The following is an 18,077-nucleotide window of genomic DNA, read 5'->3' on the forward strand; positions in this document are numbered from 1 at the left end:
GCGCCCTGCCCAGGACGGGCTTTCGAGGGCGTTCTCCCACAGGTTCCTCTCCTCCGGCATCATCTCGGCCCGCCGTTCCCTGGCGATGGCCCGCGTCTGTGGTCCTGGCGGTGGCGGAACGGCGAAGCCGCCGTTGGAGACGTGCCAGCCGTGCGGCAACTTGTATTGTACTGGCACGGGAATGCGGTGCCAGTACAGTACATCGGCCTCGTCGAAAGTTAGCTGCGTCGAGCGGACCATGCCGTCGCCGCTGCCGCCGGCCTGGTCGTTGTGCGCCATCGCGTCGGCAGAGTGCGTGGATGGTTCGCGCGGAGGTTGAGGACGGCGGCGGCTAGGGTTGGATGTTGGGGAGAAGCGAGAAGTGCGCGCCGGTGGGGTTTTAAGGGAGGCGGCGGACGCTCATTGATGGCGCGTTGGTAAGGTAGATGGATGCCGCGTGGCCAGTCGCCACCCTCGCCGTTTGGGTTTCCGCGCGGGAGGCCATTAACGCCGGTGAACAACCTCCCCGCATCGTTTCCGATGCCAACCGCCGCGTCCTCTCGCTGACAAGGCGTCCCCACCCGCGAAAACCATCGTTCCGCGAGGCGCCGATGCGCCCGATTCGCGCCCTTAGCGATTGGACTGACACGGGTTTGCCAGCGATTCTATTGGCCTCAAAAATTGGCTGCGCGTACTGCCGGCTCCCAAATCGCTATCGAAAATAGCACCGGTGAAGATACTCTTAGCCTTGAGATTCTGCTAATCAGCTGGAGCATGCATGCACTATGCGGGTGCTTAGCAGCGGTGAAAATACTCTTAGCCCGGAGATTCTGCTAATCAGCTGGAGCATGCATGCACTAGTCTATACGGGTGCTAAGGCTGCTCATAGTGGGGAGTAACATAAGGTGGTGTCATGCATAAGTTACTAGTCTATGTTACTACCTTCATAGTGGAAAATAACTTAGAGATGGTATCATGCAAAGTCTCATTTATTTGTTAATAGACTCATTTTATCTTGGGGTGTGTAATGTTACGGTAACATAGCTAGTTACCACATCCTTCTCTTTCTTCATTTATTGCTATGCCATGTCACCAAAATACATTGAAATGTGTGATGTTACTACCTAAGTTACTCCCACTATGAGCAGTCTAATAAGCCGGAGCATCATACAGCATGGGGAGTAGCAGCCGACACCCTGTCGGTCCACGTCTGACCAATCGGTCAGCAGCTGACCGATCAAGTCATAAAATTGAAATTTTTTGAAAACACGTGCTACTTCTGCAAATAAATGATAAGTTCGTATTATTTAAAAAAAAAATCGCGAAGGTTCAGCACAGGGTCGTTGGTTCGATGGAAACATTAACTGTAGTCAACCCTAGAATGGGTTCCATCGGTTTGAATTCATGTTTATCGTGCACAAGCATGGCATCCGATTAGGACGGCTGACCCATACTGACGACACAGATAGCTAGGAGTATACAAGCTAGTGCAGTAGTGCTCACGTACAGTTCAGTTCGTGGCAAGTGATTGTGGACTTCTTTTACATTCACACGCGCAAGATATAAGGATGATGACGTACAGGTATACTTAACAAGTGGAGATCATATAACAACTAAACATTTGTTTACAACACATTGTCTTCAGTCCTCGATGCATATTCCAGCCTTTGATCTCTACTCGATGCATGTATATGCATGCGTATGGCCTAACGTGCCCATAAGAAATGATTAAATGATGAAACCAATGTGTATGCAGCTCATAGATACTCATCGCCAGATTTGTTTCATGCATGTATCGCCTCTGGTCGGTATAATCATCGGCCCCTCATTTAATTGCAAGTTATGGGGGCTCATTATTATGTGAGGATTTTGTAATAAAATGAGGCCACATACTCCTTATGTCCATCGTTGAAATCCTTTGGGTTGATTATTATCCGACCATGATGTCTTGAATTGCTAGATTTGTTTGGCTGTTACGATTGTAACGTTTGGAATCTCGGCCTTGTATTTTTTGATAAAGGGCAGTTTATCATTTTTGAATTAAAAGAACCCGACATCTGCATAGCTAGGATGCACACAGCCGTATTAGTACAATTATTACAGCCACGAACTAATAAGAATATATGAAAGTAAAATTGTATGGGAATACAAGACATACATAAAGTCTAATCCGGGGGACCTAGACGGTTGTCACGCTGCTACCCATGTTGGAAAAAAAATATCCCCCGTCGTATCCTCCAATCGTGTAGACACCTCCATAAAGAGCTCTCGATGTTCCACCCGTTGAAGAGGCAACCATAAACTTAGAGTAGCCGTGCACCGGTATATGACCTGCATGAGATTAGAAGATACATTGTTAAAAATCTTATCATTTCTACATAGCCATAGCGACCAAATAAAGGCAATCGCTCCCATCCTAATAAGACGTTTAAATCTAGTATCCACACCATTGAGTCAGTTGCCGAAAATATTCGCAACACTACGTGGTGGGCATAAGGTAGAACATATCTGGATGGCTGACCATATAGATCTAGCTAATTTACACTGGAAGAATAAGTGTTTTATAGTCTCGTCATGATGACAAAAGACACACTTCTTACTTCCGTGCCAATTGAGTTTAGCAAGGTTATCTTTGGTGAGGATGACTCCTCGACGAAGATACCACGCAAATATTTTTGTTTTAAGTGGTATCTTCATCTTCCAAAATTTTGAGTTATTATCAACAGGAATGTCTGGCTGGATTAGCACATTGTACATAGAAGCCAGAGAATGAACCACTCTCAGTAAGATTCCAGCGAAACTCATCTGACCCATGCGATAGATGTATCGCTCTAGTCGATGTAGCAATTGATTCCATGAATCCTGCCTGGGTCCAATGAGGCTTCTTCTGAACGCCACATTCGTGGAAAAGTTTCCAACACCCTAGCGATAGTATCGCCCTTGTGACGCACAATATTGTACAATGTCGGATATTGTTCTCGAAGTGTGGCATTACCTAGTCATTCATCCTCCCAGAAACGAATCTTCGATCCATCCCTAATAGAGAAAGTTCCATATGGAAATAAGAATCTCTTCATTGTCGTAAGACCAGCCCAGAAATGCGAATCCCCAGGTTTCCAATACACCTGGGATAACGCCTTCGAGGCAATATACTTCCTCTTTAGGAGTATTTTTGCCAAATGCCATCCTCGGTTAGTGACATAGGCATCCCAAATGGGCCTGCCAAAGATAGTACCCGGGGTTTAATGAAGGCCCACTGCCCGAAGAATAAGAAGGTTCGAGAGCCCAAGATATATTAAGGAAAGTAGAATTGTAATAGGAAGTATTGTTTGTAATCTGGCGGGATGAGTTAGAAACCGTCCCGGACTCGTAACTTGTACAAAACGAAACCCTCGGCTCCACCTCTTATATAAAGGGGGAGTCGAGGGACGAGGAGATCATAAAAATCATTGTTCACAAACCCTAGCTTTTATAATCGTCGAGCACTTTTCGGCTGAAACCTTCGAGATCTACTTGCCCTCTACTTCTAACTAAACCCTAGCCTATAATCCGTAGGCATTGACAAGTTAATCCCTTGTCAATTGGCGCCGTCTGTGGGAATTAGAGGCGTAAGGATCTGATCTCGATGGCACGTTCAAGATCTTCGACATCGTCAACCGGAAGCAACACTATGGATCGAGGTAAACGGATCGCTGCTGGTCTTGTTGATTTTGTTCCTCACCCACCCTCCCGTTTGGATGCATATGCGTATCTGGCGGAGCCCATGGAGATGACGTTCGGAAGGTTTCACTTTCGCGTCGAGAAAGAAGGATCGTATCGTGTCGAAATTCCGATTTCGTCGGGATCGTCGGCGGTCGATTCCGATTTTTCAAGCTATGCATCGTCAACCGAGTCGAAGAAGAAACTTCGGCAACACGTTACGTCAGCACCAGAGCAAGAGAGAAACTCGCCAAGATCTTCAGCGACACATCGTTCGAGTCATCTGCGGACTCATATATAAGCGATGGCTCAAGCGATGTCGACAGTTACGACTTCATCGACAAATCCATCACAGTGGGCAAGGTCTTCATCAATCTCAACAATGATGTCACCAAACCCAACATAGATCTGAGTACAAAATATCATCGATTTATGCTATCGAAAATCAAGAAGAAACATCAGAGGCTTTCGACGATTTGGGTAATCCATATGTCGATCCCTCAGATCTAAGGAAAGGTATGGGCACCAAATATGACGGGCCCACACCACGTGTCAGAGTTCAACTTCCGCAAGCAGCCTGGGATAGAGCTGCAAAAGCCCTAGATGGTTCGGAGCCAATGACGACAACAGCTACAGCTCAAGAACTGCAAGCTTATCAATATAGGCTCGCACGCACCGCCGGAGAAATAGAAAAACGGATAGCCTGAGTTGAACAGGAGAAAGGAGGCGGCTTCGCATCCAGCGAGAGAAGGGCAGATCTAAGTCGACAATCTAGAGTTTCGGATGATAGCCACAGGGAGGCTCGGAATGCAGAGGAAGATCAAGGTTACAACACATACCCGAAGCGTAAAGAGAGCACTTGGTTCAAAACCTCGACATGTCCTTTATGTCGATAGATACAAGAGGAAACATTATCCCTAAGACACCAGAAGCTGGGTATATGGCGACACAAGCTTACATCCTCGCATCTAGGCCACCCCCAGGAGATCCAAGGGAAACATTATACAATATGGCGTTAGCAGGGGTTGGAGCTATGGGGACAGCGTTCGTATCAACGCCTCCCGAAGGAGCGGCAAGGCAAAATAGTCCACGACCTGCGGCAGCAACGGCGGCAGTTCCTGAAGGGCCAAGCGGAGCAAGAGACACAGGAGCACAAGCGAGGGTCGATAGAGCGAGGCAAAGCAGAAGGGATCATCGGCAATCCCCGGAGCTTAACGACGAGGATATGTGCGGCCTGCCGTGCTTCACAAGGAGAGTACGAAAAACTCGAGTCCCTTCGGGATTTAAGTTGCCTGATCACTTCAAAAAATTCGACGGCTTGCAAGATCCAGAGGATTGGCTAATTGATTACCTCGAGACGGTGAAGTTAACTGGAGGAACTAGAGCAACAGCCATGCAAAGTATTCAGGTGCACTTAAGTGGAGCCGCACGATCTTGGATCAAAAAACTTCCGCCAGGATCTATCGACAGCTGGGAAAGTTTCGAAGACGTATTCGTCAAAAACTTCAGGTCCACGTGCAAAAAACCTGCATCGTTAGAAGAGCTGAGAGCGTGTCGACAAAAGCCAGATGAGTCGATGAGAAAATACATCCAAAGGTGGAACATCATAAAAAACTCGGCAGAAAATATATCTGACGAAAGAGCAATAGATGCGTTTGTCGCAGGAATTAGGCGTGGAGATTTTGTCGAAGACTTGGGAAGGACCAATCCAAAGACAGTATCCGCGTTGATGGAGATAGCAAATAGATGGGCAGATGGAGAAGACGCTGTCCACAATAAACGACACAGGTCGCCAGAAGAGGACCGTGGTCGAAATTATCAATCAAGGCGACGATTTCCTCGGCAGTATCCAAACTATGACGCCCCAGGGCAAATTTCGGCAGGATTTCGGGCAAACACAGGAGGAAACAACAGAGATGATTATCAGAGGAGCAATGAGCAGCGAAGCGATAATAGGGACGACTCCCGCAACAGACAAAATAGTGGGCCAAGCTTTCCAAGACCTTTTGTGTCCCCCGAAGAAATGCTGAACGGACCGTGCCAGATGCACTTTTTCCTCGACAAAGAACGGGAAAAGACAAGTCAGTGGCACCTGCAGAAGACTGTCGAAATTTTCAAGCAATGTTCAGATGTGCAGAAACGCTCACGCTCGAGCAGCACAGAGAAATCCTCGGGAGCCCAGGAGCGAAGTTCACCTACCGCCACCTCCCGCGATTACAGACGACAATCGGCATCAGCTCAGAATAGCGGCAGCACCTCCACCACCACCTTATGTCGATCCTAACTCAAACGGAGCGGTGTCGATGATTCAGAAGGGAAGGCCCTCCAACAGAACTCAAAAAGTAATCTCGAGACAGGTGTTCATGGCAGAGAAAATGCCTCCACCAACAGTTGAGTACCTCAATTGGTCAGGGCAAGACATCGGCTTCACCATAGCGGATCATCCGCAGCAAGTTCCTCGACCAGGGCAGTCAGCACTTATTCTGCCAGCCAGTTATTGCGGGATTCGATGTTTCTCGAGTATTCATAGATGGTGGCAGCAGCTTAAACCTTATGTATGCGGATACATTGAGGAAGATGAACATATCCTTAGCAAACTTGAAGCCAACGGACACAAGGTTCCACGGCATCACACCGGAGAAACCAAGTTACCCATTGGGGAAGATCAACCTCGACGTTCAGTTTGGAACCCGAGAAAATTATAGAATCGAGAAACTCGGAGTTTGAAGTCGTGGATTTTCCATCGCAGTACCACGCTTTGTTGGGACGACCAGCATATGCTAGATTTATGGCAGTACCACACTATACATACCTGTTGTGGAGATTGCCTGGACCCAAGGGACCAATCACAGTCAAAGGGAGTTTCGCCTTAGCTGATAAGTGCGACAAGGATTTCCATCGGTTATCAGAAACTTTCGGGATGCAAGCTGAGTATTTGGCGTCGAAAAGTATGACTGATTACGACGTACTGCCGGACGTTGGAAGGCCAAATAAAGAATCAACTCTCAACACAGAGAAAAATTCTAAGGAGGTGCAGATTCACCCGACAGACCCGAAAAAGACGACATCCATTGCAAACAACATGGATATCGCATAGGAAAGCGCGCTCGTCGAGTTCCTCCGTGAGAACTGGAAAATCTTCGCATGGTGTCCAGCCGACATGCCAGGAGTACCCGTGGAACTTGCCGAGCACCACCTAAATTTGGATCCATCAGCGAGACCAATCAAACAACCTTTGCGGCGTTTTTCGGAACCAAGCCGCAAAGCTATGCTCGTCGTAAATCAATCGACTACAAGAAGCTGGTTTTATCAAAGAGATATTCACGTAAGCCACATGGGTAGCAAATCCCGTGATGGTGCCAAAGAAAAACACTAAGGTCCTTCGCATGTGCGTCGACTTTACGTGTCTCAACAAACATTGTCCAAAGGATCACTTCCCCTCCCGAGGATCGATCAAATTATCGACTCCACGGCTGGATGCGAACGTCTTTCCTTCCTGGACGCGTATTCCGGTTATAACCGGATCAGGCTGAAAGAAGAAGATGAAGTAAAGACTGCGTTCATTACACCTTATGGCGTGTTTTGTTACGGAACAATGCCCTTTGGTCTAAAAAACGCGGGAGCAACATATCGAAGGATGATGCAGAAGTGCTTGGCGACACAGATTGGGAAAAACGTGCAAGTGTACATTGACGACGTCGTCATAACATCAAAAGAAGGAACAACACTGATCGAGGACCTCAAGGAAACGTTCGACAACCTCAACAAATTCTGCCTGAAGTTGAACCCGACGAAGTGTTCCTTTGGTGTCCCAGCAGGAGAACTCTTGGGGTTTCTAGTCTCAGCAAGAGGGATTGAAGCAAATCCCGATAAAATACAAGCTATTGTAACAATGAGGAAGCCAACAAAGTTGAAAGAGATACAACAGCTAACTGGGCGAGTCGCAGCTTTGAGCAGATTCGTCGCCAGGCTAGGAGAAAAAGCGTTACCATTCTACGCTTTGATAAAACAAGGAGACAAATTCCAGTGGAACGAAGAAGCCGACAGAGCCTTCGAAGATTTGAAGCGCAAAATCTCGACACCACCAATTTTGGTGGCACCGAAGGAAAAGGAACCTCTCCTGCTATACATCGCAGCCACGCCCCAAGTGGTAAGCTCGGTGCTAGTTGTCGAAAGAGAAGAAGAAGGAAAACTCCACGGAGTACAGAGGCCAGTATACTTCGTCAGCGAAGTTTTATCACCATCAAAACAAAGGTACCCTCAGTACCAAAAGCTAGCATATGGAGTATTCACAACGAGCACGAAAATTGCGCCACTATTTTTCGGCACACCCGATCATAGTGGTCAATGAGGCTCCTTTGTCAAATATACTCGAACAATCCAGAAGCTACGGGTCGTGTCTCCCTTTGGGGAATAGAACTTTCCCCTCGGGACATCACGTATGAAAAAAGAAAAGCAATCAAGTCGCAAGTTCTGCCGGACTTCATCGCGAGAATGGATGGAGCTGCAAAACACAGGACCCCAGCACCTATCGAGAACCCGGAGCATGAATTTCGACGGGTCCAAAAGAGTAGAAGGAGCTGGCGCGGAGTAGTATTGATATCACCTGAAGGCGACAAACTGAAGTACATCCTTCGGATGACGTTCCCCAACGCATCCAACAATGAAGCAGAATATGAAGCCCTCATACACGGGATGAAGATGGCGAAAGCATGCGGTGCAACTCGACTAAAAATCTTTGGCGACTCACAATTGGTGGCCCAGCAAGTTATGAACCAATGTGATGCAGTCAATGATAGCATGGTAGCATACAAGGAGGTGTACAATGAACTCGAGAAGCTATTTGATGGATGCGAGGTAAACCACATCAATAGATTGAGCAACGATGAAGCCGACGTCCTCGCAAACATCGGGTCGCAGGTGCCTCCCGATCCCGCCAGGAGTGTTTTGGGAAGAAATATCGAGAGATCTACAAAGCCAAAAAAGGTGCAGAAAAAAGATAAAACTTCGACACCCCTCACAGAAACCACGGAGGATGAAGAGGAACAAGAGCTTGTAATGATGGTACAGGTTCCTTGGATGCAAGCATATATATCATACATCCTCAGGAAAGAAATACCCGACGATCCAGTTGAAGCAAGGCGAGTAATTCGACGGTCTAAAGCTTTCACGGTGATCAAAGGAGAACTGTACAAGCGAAGTATCTCAGGCGTTCTGCAAAGGTGTGTAACACCCGAAGAAGGAAGAATAATTCTGAAGGATGTACACGAAGGAATATGCGGCCACCACGCAAGTAGTCGAGCCATCGCAGCCAAGGTTTTTCGGGCAGGATTCTACTGGTTGACAGCAATCGAGGACGCCAAAGAAATAGTAAGGACTTGCGATGCGTGTCAAAGTTTCGCCGCAAAACCTCACTCTCCAGCAGCAGAACTAGCACCAATACCTTTGTCGTGGCCCTTTGCACAATGGGGACTCGATATGGTGGGCAAGTTACACAAATCATGGCTAGGAGGAAAGGAATACATGCTAGTAGCTGTCGACAAATTTACAAAGTGGATAGAAGCGAAGCCGATAAATTCGCCAGATGGAGCATCCGCAGTAAAATTCATAAAAGGCCTCGTCTTCAGATTTGGAGTGCCTCATAGCATCGTCACGGACAATGGCAGTAACTTTACATCCAACGAATTCAAAGATTACTGCAAAGAAGTTGGTATCAAGCTGCACTTTGCGTCAGTTGCACATCCTCAAACCAACGGGCAAGTCGAGAAAGCCAATGGCATTATCTGCAATGGCATCAAGAAACGCCTGTTGGGACCACTAGAAAAAGCTCGACATACCTGGCCTGAAGAACTACCAAGTGTGTTGTGGAGCATCCGAACAACACCAAATACGGCGACACAAGAAACCCCATTTTTCTCTGGTCCATGGCGCGGAGGCAGTACTACCAATAGAAATAGAGCACGACTCCCCGAGAGTCACAGCGTATGATGAAGAAGCTTCAAGGACAGCATTGGAAGACGACGTAGACGCACTCGACGAAGCTCGAGACGAAGTATTATCAAGGGTCACCAAATATCAACAGGACTTGAAGAATTACCACAGTCGACGTTTGCGGCCAAGATCCTTTCAAGTGGGAGACTTAGTTCTTAGGCTCACGCAAAAAAGTCATGAAAAACTCGAGTCACCATGGCTTGGTCCCTATATCGTCACGGAAGTAATCGGAGGAGGAGCATACAGGATAAAGGACAAGAAGACAGGGGTGGAGGAGCAAAACCCCTGGAACGTGGCGCAACTCAGGCGGTTCTACGCCTAGAGCTAAAATATAGTCCTTGTAAAACTTCAATGTACTGAAACGCCCACGAGTTTTCAGACGCACTCTTTTCCTTTTTCGGGGCACCGAGTGGGGCCGGGAAAGGTTTTTAATGAGGCGGGCTCGTGGTGCTGCAATATAATAAAGATAGTGGAGATATACTTCTTATTTTTCGACACGCTCGGGGGCTCAATGCCTAAGTCTCAAAATACATACAATATAGATTCACTGAAATATTTCGCCTTGGTACATTAATACCTCGCCAAATATAAAAATCGGAAGCCAGCAATCATAAATATAGTGTACACATCAAAAATCTTAAGTGCTTTGGTCTAATAACCTCGCAATATAAATATAGAACTTTGACATCAAAGATACTCGAAGATTGGCAATCCATCCAAGGGAAAAACAAGGATGTCTTATTACAACAGAAAAGATAGATTTCAAGGAGGAAAAAATAGTACAACCTTCGCCCAGTTAGGCTCGGGGGCTTCAACAACATAGAGGGCCTCGGCAATATACAATAAATTCCTTCGGAAATATAAAAAAAAGAGGAGGGAAATCAAAAAAGAGTGAGATACAAGGTTTCCAATATAATACAAGTCAGTTAAATCCCAAGATACTATCTATGGACAAGCCTCTGGTTGTTTTATGTTCAGCATAAGAACCCTTGATAAAGAACTCTGAGTCCATCCGAAGAAGTTCATCTATCATCGATTCGGCCACAGGAGCTACCATCGCATCGATTGAGTCAATATCATTTTTCCGACGCGTTTTCTTGGCCAGGCAACCAGCAACAATCTTCGTCAGGTCTAACTTTGGATAACAGATGTTTATCATAATCATGGCGAATCTCGCTCCAGCAGAGAGTTGAGCCCGCACAAAGTTGTGAATGCGGGGAGCATCTCTGAATACCTCTAATAATTCAGGAAGAGTTTTTGGAACCTCGTTTCGAGGAAATAAATTCCTATAGACAAGGGTTAATGTTGCCGTGCAAAACCGAGAAGGTCGCGCACTTGGCAAGCACGATCTTGGAACCTAACAATTTGTTGGGTTCGTTCGAGAGTGGCCCGTAACAAACAGCCATGATTAAGGGAAAGATTGACAAGAAGATTTGTTCTCTCATTCACTCTCCGATCTTCGGCAGCAGAATCAAGAACTCGAGCCTCGTTAAAGCGACAGTGGCAAGAAATTGGAAGAAAGGCACAACAAAATAAAGAGAAGGCATCTTAAGATCGCAAAAACGTACCTAACATATTTGTGCTAGCTTCCGACGATTAGCTCAAGCATACTATTTTCTCGGGTTGTGGCTCCCTTTGCTTCTAATACAAGCAAGCATCCTTAGCAGCCATAGCTTCTTGGGCTTGTTGAAGAGCAAGTTGTTCTCGCTCAGATGCTTTCCGAGATTGTTCCATCATGGCCAAAGTTTGTTTCTTCATAGATTGAAGTTGTTGTCGAAGTTCTTGCAAATCTTCCGACAAATGTCTGCTTGATGAACTCTCGAGGGGAATATGGTCGACTAGTACTTTCTTCGAGAAGGAAGATGCAGGTGAAGCAGTGGCAGAACAAGGAGTGGTCGAGTAATTATCAAATATTAACTGGAAAAGAAAGGCCCAGGATCAATGAAAAGCACGAAGAGGAATTTCATTACTTTCTAGAAAATTTACACGGACATTACAAAAGAAAGTTTTCCGGGGGACTAACAGAGTAATTGTCGCCAAGGCTAAAATGGCGACAAGAGCAAAAGAAACAGAAAAGGAAAAACAAGGAGGCATGCAACTAGACCTCCGGCCTCGAGGAGCTAGGAGTCGAAGCTGGCTTGATCCCGAGATACGCCAAGATCTTCTTCGTGTTGGGCTTGGCCGCCTTAATCAGCGACCTCCATCTCGACTGCTCTATCTGATCGGTGTCGCCAACTTTCATCCAATCAAGCGTCTTTTGGCTGTCAGCAACTAGGGCCACAGTATTTTCGACAGCAACCTTCATATTTTCCTGACGCATCTTCAGTCCAAGGTCTTCCGATGAATTGAAAATCTTGGCAAGGGCAAGGAAAGTCGAAGGTTCCTCTTTCTTCGGGAAGAAGTAGGGGAACAACGCCGACAAACCTGCATTAGCATTTGCCACGCCTTCACGAATTTCGCGCCCATGAAACTCCAGAAGAGAAAGTGCGTCAAGGAGAGGGTCATTGACGGGATTATCCGGATCAAAATCCCGGTTTGTTTGGGCTGCCACACGAGACAAAACATTAGTCAAAAACCAAGAAACAGGAAGTACAATAAAATAGAAGGGATTGATGATATTACTCGAAGTACGTCGACTTTGCGACTTCGGACGCTTGAGGATCCCTTGCTCACGAGCAGCTTGTGCAGCTTTTCGCTCGTCTAAAGCAGATTCAGCATCTTTAAGCCTTTTCTGCAGTTCCTCGACACTAGCAGCCTTCGCTTTGGCATCATCAGCCTCGGCTTTAGCTTTGCTAGCGACAAGTTCGGCCTTCTCGCGAGCCGCCTCACTTTGCTCCAGTTTGTGAGCAAGTGCGTCGGCACGCTTATTGGCCTCTGCAAGTTTCTCTATCAAGATAAAAAAGGAGGAGGAAAGATCAAAAAATCGCGACAAACAAACAGGAGCAAAATCCAGGAAGAACGGCAAATATAAAGGTTATTACCTTCGGTTCTCGCTCGGCATACTCGCGGTACCCAATAAATTGGGATCCGATGCGGATAAGATCTTTGATCATGGGCTGTCAAAGAAGAAGAACGCAGGAGAAAACATCGGCATTAAAAAAAGCGAGGGCCTAAAAGAGCAAAATAGAGGAAATATAGATATCGACAAACTTACATCATCCAAGAGCTGCGACGAAGAACTGCTCAATTGAGGGGGAGGCTCAATGATCATTTCAACCCTTGCCCTTTTTGGTGAAGGGACAAGGGGGCTTGAAGGAGGAGTAGATGTGTCAACATTTTGTTGAGGAGGCGACGATTCTTCTCCTTCAACGGGTTTCTCCGAAATAACTAAAGTATGTGGCGTGCTCGTCCGAGGAGCTACGTCACGAGTTGGTACTTCTTCCTCGTCATCACTGCGAGTGAGGATCAATAGCATAAAAAGCAAGACAAGAAAAAACTTCGACTACAGAAATAAGGGGAAATCAAGGTAACTTACGAGCCGACGAGGGATTCAATATAAGGATCATAAGCTGCCTTCGGATGAGAAGGAACAACTTCTTCGGCTTTGGATGTGCCGGAATCTTCGGCATTACTCCTCTTCCTTTTCCTCTGTGGAGAAACGGCGGGAGGAGGAGATTGGACCGACGTAGTGTCTTCGGAAGATCCCGCAGATTTTCGAGAATCCACGGGATCATTCACAAAAGATGGAGCTTCTTGATTGTCGTCATTGATAATGCCCCTTTCTTCGACTTCTCCATCCTCAGGAAGAGGAGGAAGGGAAGCCATAGTAGGATGATTCTGCAGGAAAATAGCGGCAAAAGGAAAATAAGAGAGATATCAATACAATGAGATGCATGGAAAATTCGGACGATAAAAATTCGAGAAGACAAAATACCTCGGGGAGAGGATTGGTGGAGCTGTATGGCTCCACGCGACAAGAGGAAGGAATAGGATCCCTCTTGCTCAGCGAGGTAATTCTTCGAATAAGCTTCTCCAAATCCTTCACTGAAAGATCATTGGAGAGCCTATTGGCGTCATTGACACCGAGAATACGTCCAAAGGGGATTTTGCGAGCCCGAAGAGGCTGCACTCTAATCCTAAGAAAGTAGGCAAGTGATTTGGACACCGAGATAACTCTTTGCCTCGAGTATTTTGGAGCCGATGAATACGAGACATAAGAGCTTCTGTCGCCTTTTTCTCTTCTTCGGAAGCTTCAGACATCCCGGGAGTAGCGGCGTTGAATTTTTGCTTTTCCGTCGAAAGGGATTATGTTGTGTTCCACGGAATTGGCACTTTCTTCGTGTATATAGAGCCACCTTTTGCGCCATCCTTGGACAGAGTCGAGAAATTTGACGTCGAAATAATCGACGTCGGTTCGGACACGAGATAACAACACCGCCTATGTTGTAGGTGGCGTTGTGAGCGCCATTGCGGCGGAGGCAGAAAATGCGTTTCCAAAGAGCCCAATTAGGAGCGACTCCAAGGAAGCATTCGCAAAGCGTGATAAAAATAGAAATATGAAGGATGGAATTGGGGGTCAGCTGGTGCAGCTGAATTCCATAGACAAAGAGAAGACCGCGGAGGAAATCGTGGATTGGGGTAGAAAGGCCGCGGATGAGATGATCAACGAAACTAACCCGGTACTCCATTGGAGGGTCGGGGTAGCTTTCTCGTCGGGAAAGCGGATGGCGTCTTCCTTCTTCATCAGGCCAAGCCTCTTCAGCATATTGACATCTTGGTTGGAGATTTTGGATCTCTCCCACTCAAGATCCTCAGCGGCCATCTTGGATTATGGAGTGCTGTGGCGGGTGAGTCGCGTGCGTGGTGGCATCAACAGCACTGGAAAAGCAATGTTCGTGCGTGCGGAAGATCAGAAAGAGTTGGGCGCAGGGGAGTTTTTTGCAGAGGGGAGCAGATGTGCGGCGCAAGCGAAGGAGTGGACGGAGGTTGAAGAAAGGTTTATATAGGCTTCGGGAGAAGTAATGAACCGTCGGATGAAGAGATCGTGTGGTGAAAAGAGATCCATAGATAAGAGGGTAAAAAGGTATTTTTACGGAGATGGAATGGAACAGGCGTTACCGAACGTGCGCCAGGAAAAGCGGAGGACGTGTGTCCCCCACTTGCACGACGTGTCAACGTGGTGGGAACAATGGACCCACAAGGCAGAAAAATCTCGACTATTAATAGAGCTGAAGAGAATTTGACAAAGGAAAATATGTCGACAAGAAAAATAAAAGGAGAATGGCGACAGGAGAAGTTATTTGAATACTTCGGGAGCCTTTGGTCAGAAACAAGTTTTTGCCCAAATGCTCGGGGGCTACTTCGAGAAAAGTAAAATTTCGACTATGGCAAATATAGAAATTGTGGGAGCCTACAACCAAGCACAAGTTCTTGGCTGTAGCCTCGGGGGCTACTCCCATCGGGAGCGCTGTTCGCGCACCCAAGAGATAAAAAAAAAAGAAGAAGAAGAAAAAGAGAAAGAATATCGGGAGATAATGGCAATGTAGCGACAAGGTGGACTAAAATGTTGAGCCTACAACCAAGCACAAGTTCTTGGTTGTAGCCTCGGGGGCTACTCCCATCGGGAACGCTGTTCGCGTGCCCGATGAAATTTAAAAAGGAAAAAGAAAGAAAGATAGAAAAGCAAGAGAGTATATTTCGAGTTATAATTAACTCTACATATACTCCCATCGGGAGATTAATATAAGTCATATTTGACTCGATAAAATGTGCCATTCCAACAGCCGGAAAAGCACTCGACAATATATTCTCGAACGCCAAAGTTGCGATCAATTTCGAATGCCGCAAATTTGCGAAGGTAAGACCCCGGATCCATTCTCGCCGGGCGTGGCATCGCCGAAGACTCGCGCTCTGCTACTTTTATCCGTATCAACAGATACGAAGAAAAATCCTAACGGACGCGTTAGGTACTCGATAAATTTGACCGGGACTCGACAGAATGGTAAGACCTTAAGCGGCACTCGTCGAAGTTTGCACCAGTATCCCGAGATCATGTCCAGGGACGTGATCTTGAAGTAGGTTTTTGCGGATTGCCACCGGAGCAGTTAACTAGTACCCGATCCGTCGGATGAACTAGCCCCAACTACCAGTATCCCCGTACAATATAGAAATTTATATAAAGAAATATAGAAAAGTTTAAATTGTCGAATAAGAATAGCAGTGGAGATTTTCCCCGACTCTACGATTCAAGCAAAATCTCGGGGCTACTGACATAGGCATCCCAAATGGGCCTGCCAAAGATAGTACCCGGGGTTTAATGAAGGCCCACTGCCCGAAGAATAAGAAGGTTCAAGAGCCCAAGATATATTAAGGAAAGTAGAATTGTAATAGGAAGTATTGTTTGTAATCTGGCGGGATGAGTTAGAAACCGTCCCGGACTCTGTAACTTGTACAAAACGAAACCCTCGGCTCCACCTCTTATATAAAGGGGGAGTCGAGGGACGAGGAGATCATAAAAATCATTGTTCACAAACCCTAGCTTTTATAATCGTCGAGCACTTTTCGGCTGAAACCTTCGAGATCTACTTGCCCTCTACTTCTAACTAAACCCTAGCCTATAATCCGTAGGCATTGACAAGTTAATCCCTTGTCAGTTAGTAGCTTGAACAGTCATTTACCAAGTAGGGCCCTATTCTTAACTTGGAGGTCTTGAATTCCAAGACCACCATGCTCTTTAATTAGGGCGGCACAACACATTCCATCTAGCCAGACGGTATTTACGCTTTTCACTATCCCCTTGCCAGAAGAATCTTGATCGGAAATAATCCAATCTTTTTAAGACTCCTTTAGGTAGCTGGAAGAAAGATATCATACATAGCACCATATTGCTTAGTACTGGATTGATAAGAACTAATCTTCCGCATAGGGATAGTAATTTGCCTTTCCAACTATATAATCGAATTTGTAATCTTTCCTCCACCAACTTCCACTCCGCATTGGTAAGTCTCCGATAATGAATCGGGATTCCCAAGTAGTTGATAGGAAATTGGCCTTGTCCGTTGATCAAATAAATCAGCATACAGAGCAACATGATCTTGGGCCTCGCCAAAACAAAACAACTCACTCTTATGGAAATTAATTTTCAGACCCGATAATTGCTCGAACGCTGAAAGAATTAACTTCATGTTTCTAGCCTTTTCGATGTCATGTTCCATAAAAAGAATTGTGTCGTCGACATATTGAAGAATGGACAATCCACCATCCACTAGATGGGGAACAACACCTTCAATTTGACCTCTAGACTTTGCGCGTTAAATCATGATACCGAGCATATCCGCCACTATGTTAAATAGCATTGGCGATAATGGATCACCTTGTCATAGTCCCTTCTTAGTTGAGAGTAATTACCAACATCGTCATTGACTTTAATGGCAACACTTCCCCTGAGACAAACTATGAATTAGAGCGCGCCACTCTTCAGAAAAACCTTTCATTCTAAGAGTCTGTTGCAAGACCACTTCACTTTATCATAGGTTTTTTCGAAGTCAATCTTTAATAAAACCCCATTCAACTTCTTTCGATGTAGTTCATGAACTATTTCATGGAGGACAACCACCCCATCCAGGATGTTACGCCCTTGCATAAAAGCAGTTTGTGAATGTCGGACTACATGGTCATCCACCGTGTTCAGCCTAATTGTGGCAACCTTGCTGAAAATTTTAAAGCTAACATTAAGAAGACATATAGGTCGATATTGTTGAATCCTTTATGCTTCATTAACCTTAGGCAGTAAAATAATCTCACCAAAGTTTAGGCGAAACAACTCTAGTTGTCTAGCATGAAGATCAGCGAACAAATCTAGAAGATTGGACTTGATGACATCCAAAAAGGCTGATAGAACTCAGCAAGGAAGCCATCAGGACCCTAGGCTTTATTGTGTTCCATTTGGAAGACTGCCTTTCTTATTTCGTCCTCTGAATAAGGCGCAGTAAGAAAATTATTTTCCTCATCGAAAACTTGGGGAAAATCATCTGTTCTAGACTCATCCAGAGAGAAGTTTCCTTCCACTGGTGCACCGAACAAACCTTTATAGTAATTTGTAATATACGACTTCGGATGATCATGGCCTTCAATCGTGCCCTCTTCTTGTACCAGAGAATGAATAAGTTTCTTCCTGTTCCTGCCGTTGGCAACACAATGGAAGTATCTTGTATTCGAATCTCCTTCAAGAACAAATTGAGCTTTAGATTGTTGGTACCATTTAAGCTCCTCTTCTCGCAAAAGTTTTGCTATATCCGCATTGGATTGGCTTTTTAGCTCAATCTCCTCTGCGGATAAAATATGAACTTCTGCAATAGACTCGAGGTCATCTATGATAGATGTAAGTCGTTGCTTTTCTTTCTTAAGTAAACCTGTTGTATGACGAGCCCAACCAGACAGGTGTTTGCGTAATGCACACATTTTATTAT

The sequence above is a fragment of the Lolium rigidum genome, chromosome 1 (genome assembly GCF_022539505.1).
Source record: "Lolium rigidum isolate FL_2022 chromosome 1, APGP_CSIRO_Lrig_0.1, whole genome shotgun sequence".
Lineage (NCBI taxonomy): Eukaryota > Viridiplantae > Streptophyta > Magnoliopsida > Poales > Poaceae > Lolium > Lolium rigidum.